Here is a 4,979-nt window from a genome sequence, read left to right as displayed (position 1 = left end):
CTCTCAAGAAGCAACGCAATGTCTTTGTCTGGGATGTGTTGGTTGGTCATCTCGACCGTCACCCTCTTCTCCGAGGTCTCCGGCGCCAATCCTGTCGTCAGGCTCAAATTACTGTAGGGTGCCTCCTTCTCCTTCCCTAGGAAGAAATCCCTGTACTTCCTGAAGAGGGCCTGGGTGATGAAGCTAAGGAGAAAGATCATGCCTGAGGCAGAAGCCTGGCAACTCAGCACTTCAGCCACTGGGACTCCTGCTGGTTTGAGAACCTTGCTAAAAAACAGGTTTCTGTCCAGTCTGGTCCCTGTCTTGTCTTTCATCTCCCACCGCATGACCTGGGTGTGGCGGTGGGTGACGTTGTACCCATTGAAGGGTTCGGGGGTTGTCCCTTGCCTGGTCCCTGCCTCCCCCTTCCCTCCTGTCCCTGGTTTAGCAGCTTTGGGGGGTTCAGGTGCACCTGTTTTTGGCCCTGAGGCTTTGGGTCCTGAGGCTTTTGGCCCTGAGGCCCTGAGGCCTTTGGGGCACCAGCCTTCCCCGTGCCTGCTTCTGCAGGTGCATCCTTAGTTGCTCCGGTGCTGCTCTCCCCAGGGGGTGGGGGGTTGAGGCTCTGGACGTCCGATGAGGGGATGCCTTCTGGGATGACCATTGGGGCTCCAGTGTCCATTTCCTCCATTTTGGGGGATTTTTGGGCTTACCGGTAACTTTCTGGGGTTACCGCCGGGTTTTACCGCTTTGCCTTGGATCCTCTGCCTGGATACCTGGGGTGTCTCCCAGCAGACCACAATGGTCTGCAGTGCAAGGAAACACTGTCCAGTCACTCCCTAGAGCTAAGGCAGGGTTATAGGTGTTGCCACCTAAGCATATATCCGCTTGCCAGAGATCTGGGTGCTGTACAGGCCTGTGAAGGGTGTTATGAGGTTTTTTAGGCCTCCAGCATTAGTCCACCCAAATGCCAGGAAAGAGAGAGTGAGAGAGCGCAACGTTACCGATGCTCTAACGCTGAACACAGGTCCTTGGGGGGTTCTGTTTTGTGTTCCTAGTGAACAAACAGACACCAGCCCTCTGGTGTGCCTCCTCCGGCTTAATTAAAAGCACGTCGGGCCGTTGCGAAAATTTGCATAAATTTCCATAAAGCAAATGTATTCACTTCCAAGTCGAAGTCATAGCACTGTCAAAATCAAATTTTACTAGTGCAAAAATTGCGCTTTCAAACTGATAAGAACAGATACTACACTTGATCTTAGTCAAAAGGCCGAGAAGCTGTTGCAAGACCTGTAGTAAATAGAATATCGAGGGAAATTTCTCCTGCCGCTTGCCATTGGTTAACTCTGGCATTGCTGTTCTTATCTCGCTTATTGTTGGCTGGGGATCCGATATGTCACTTCCGTTTTTGGAGGAAGCGGCACCGACCAACTACAGTTAAGTTACGCTGTAGGGCTGTAACTTTTAATTTAGGAACTACTTCGTTGTTTTTTGCCATGGCACCTGGTTCACTCGACGCATGACGCACTGGGTACTGGAATTTAAATATTAGGAGATAAGAAAAGGCCGCAGTACCACAGGCTGTTAATTAGGTGTCCCTGGGACACCTAGTAACAGCCTGTGGTACTGCACTCTTTCCTTAAGCCCTAATATTTAAATTCCATTGCGTAGTGGCTTTAGGAACGAGCAGCGCAAGCATTTGCCTTTGCGATAAGAAAACATTTCAACTTAATAGAGGAAGAAATGCTTGTGATTCTTCATAAAAAGCCACTGCTTAATGGAATTCCTATATTAGTGCTTAAGGAAAGGGTGCAGTGCCACAGGTTGTTAGTAGGTGTCCCTGGGACACCTAGAAACAGCCTGTGTTACTGTACCCTTTCCTTAAGCCCTAATATTTAAATTCCATTACCCAGTGGCTTTAGGAAAGAGTGCAAGCATTTGCCAGCATTTTATTTAGGCTTTTGTTGCCTTTAGGATTAGAAGAAAAATACAGTTAATGAAGGAAGACATGATTGCGCTTATTTCTAAAACCATTGGGAAATGGGATTTAAATATCAGGTCTAAATGAAAGGATGCAGTACCACACACTGTTACTAGGGACACCTAGTAACAACCTGTGGTACTGCACCCTTTCCTTTAGCCCTAATATTTAGATTCCATTACCCAGTGGCTTCAGGAACCAGTTCGAGCATTTGCGAGCTAAATCTATTGGGTAATGCCTATATTAATTTGTAAGGAAAGGGTGCAGTACCACAGGCTGTTACTTAGTGTCCCTGGGACACCTAGTAACAGCCTGTGGTACTGCACCCTTTCCTTGCATAGTGGATTTTTAAAAAAAAGAATTGTGCTACTGCTGGGATATTTTTTAATTAAAAAAAGAAACCTCATTTGCAACACCAATAGCTCAAAGTTTCACTAATGCGAGACCTATTGCATTGAAAATGCTTGTTTAAGCATGGCATCTAGAGAGTTCCAGAAAATTCTGCACAGAGGTCTATAAAATCCCCCCAGCAACTGCTACTGTGCGTAGGGAACTCCTAGATTCAAGCATATTCACATGTTGAGGAATATGTGAAGGGATAGCCACGCTATGCTGGTGGACCTGTTTAAAACAGGCTTGAACTCATAAATCAAATTTAAAATCACCTCCACACTAAGAGCCTCACTTATAATGAAACACACAAGATGATGGACGGAATGTTGCACATTGGCAAAACATTCACCCCCAGTCACAGATCTGGGTTTAATCCATTGTTCATTTTCTCACCACGCCACCCCAGTTCAGACATGGCCTCATGGGAACATGGTGAAACCCCGAAACCGGTCCTAGGATGCTTGTTTCCAGTCCAGGGAGGACCTGGCTTGGCAGTTCGGGCTGGACTGTTCCCATGAGGCACAGGGTCAAGACTGATTTGCATATGGCTGGGTTCAAACTGGAAAGGCATGGTGAGCAAAAAAACGATGGATTTAGGCCCAGATCTCTGTACTGGGGTGAATGTATGACATTGTTCTGCATTCTGTCCATCAACTGTTGTTTTTTCATTTATAATGAGGCAGCGCCAGTGGAGCATCACTTTTTGCAATGCTCCAATGGGGCAGGGGCCTGCTCCATATTTACCAGCCACCACTAAGCCATTTTGCGTGGCTTAATGCGGCCATGTAAATATAGTTCCCTTTAACACAGTTTTTTCTGTTAAAGGTGCGTGCTATGGGTGTTGCTGGGGCTGTCCCCAGCAACACCCATGACTTTTTGACACTGCCCCAGATTTACGAGGAAGCGCAACTCTGATCCAGTGCTAAAAACGTATGCCTCCCCAGGGGGCGCAACAAGGAGAAATACCTTTATTTCTCTTTGTGTTTCCTTTATCTATGTGTGCTGCATTCTGAATAGATAGAAAGAGGTAAAAGCATATTGTGATTGTTTTTGTGTAGGAAGGATTCCCTTCCTCACAAAATCAATCATCCCTGCAGGCACCCTTGCACCATGGCATAAAGGTGCCTGCGTTGGCGCATGCCAGCCCATTGTGCGCCAACGGAGGGAAAAAGGACAGGAATGCCCCAAATCTCATAGATATGGAACATTTCTTCCCTTTCCTTTTGCCGCAGGGAAGCGCAGCAGGCAGGCCTGTGGCGCTGCCCTATGATACTATCTTGAAAATAAGGCCCTCCATCTTTATCAACTATAAACCTCCTCATCTGTTTGTTCAAACAAATTCACCCTCTCTTTAAAAAAGTCTCTCTCTTCTTCTCATCCTCCTGTGTTGGGCTCCTATGATGTGCATTATCCTCAAGCTAGCAGGTAGTGCCACTATTGTTAGTGTTCCCAATGCATTTTAGGTCACCTTTTATACATGTGACTGGTTACTACCCATTTTATGTTGAGGCTAATTTGCATATGCTATTTGCTTGTTTTGCCACTATTCTCAAGTTTCAAATGTTTTACACATTCAGGGGGTCATTAGGATGGCGGGCGGAAGTCTGCCCGCCACCCTAGTGGTAACAGGACCGCCCGCCTGCCATGTGGCGGTCCCGCCACCCTAATTATGATGCAACCACCACCGCGGCAGTCGCATCTGGCGATTTAATATTGTGGCGGGTGCTGCTGGCTGCAGCACCGTCCACAATGTGAAATGGCCATGTTGTGCATTTCCCTGCACAACGTGGCAAGCACAGAGCGGTGCCTGCCACCTTGTGCAGGGAAATGGAGGGAGTACCGTGGGTGCAGTGCACAGCTGACCCCCCAGGGGGCCCGCAACAGGCCCCTAAAGTCAGTCTCCGCCTGTCTTTTTGCGGCGGAAAATCAGCCGCAAAAAGACAGGCGGAGAGGCCCATTGTAATCACGACGGCGGTACCTGCACGGTACTGCCGCAATGATTGCCTGGTTCTGCAAGGCGGGCGGAAAAGGACCACCTTGTGGAACTATGTCGGTCTATATTTCTGACCGCCGCGGAACAATAGTGATTTCCACCACCATCCTAATACGGCGGTGGGTAAATCACCTTTTGATGGCGGGTGGATCGCCACTGCCGGGCTGGCGGTGGAGATCTGCCCGCCTTCGTAATCAGCCCCTCAGTTTGCAAATCGATAATACAGATTCATTGGAAAACCTAAAACAAGAAATTGATAATGTTTCGGCACGCTATCCTTTGTTACGGAACCTATGTTTACAGACTCATGATAGATAGGCGCATTTAATGGTCACAAACCATTTTACGAATGGTTTGCAATTCGCAAAACATTGGTGCTTCAGGACCAGGGAGAGGTCTGGCTTTAATCAAATTTGAGAAAAAAGAAATTACAAAAAGAAGATAATAATGTATCGAGTAGGCATTAAACTGCGAAAACAATAGTGGATTAAAGAATTGCATATATATTAAGCAAACATACAAATCATACATCAGTTACTTGTGATGCTGCACGTCCTAAAAAGAGATACCAGGATTATAGTGACTGAATGCCTGTGCACTTATACAAAAATGATTGTCTCGCTCGTATTTGCCCTT

At 47.2% G+C, this 4,979-nt stretch overlaps 1 pseudogene; it reads right to left on the bottom strand.

The window, feature by feature from the left end:
* Positions 1 to 1,148: 1,148 nt before the first annotated feature.
* Positions 1,149 to 1,258, bottom strand: LOC146830801 (U2 spliceosomal RNA; annotated as a pseudogene).
* Positions 1,259 to 4,979: the final 3,721 nt, after the last annotated feature.

This window comes from Triturus cristatus, chromosome 5_1 (assembly GCF_964204655.1).
Source record: "Triturus cristatus chromosome 5_1, aTriCri1.1, whole genome shotgun sequence".
NCBI lineage: Eukaryota > Metazoa > Chordata > Amphibia > Caudata > Salamandridae > Triturus > Triturus cristatus.
Note: the sequence above shows the minus strand (reverse complement) of the source record. Positions and strands in the feature narration are given on the sequence as shown.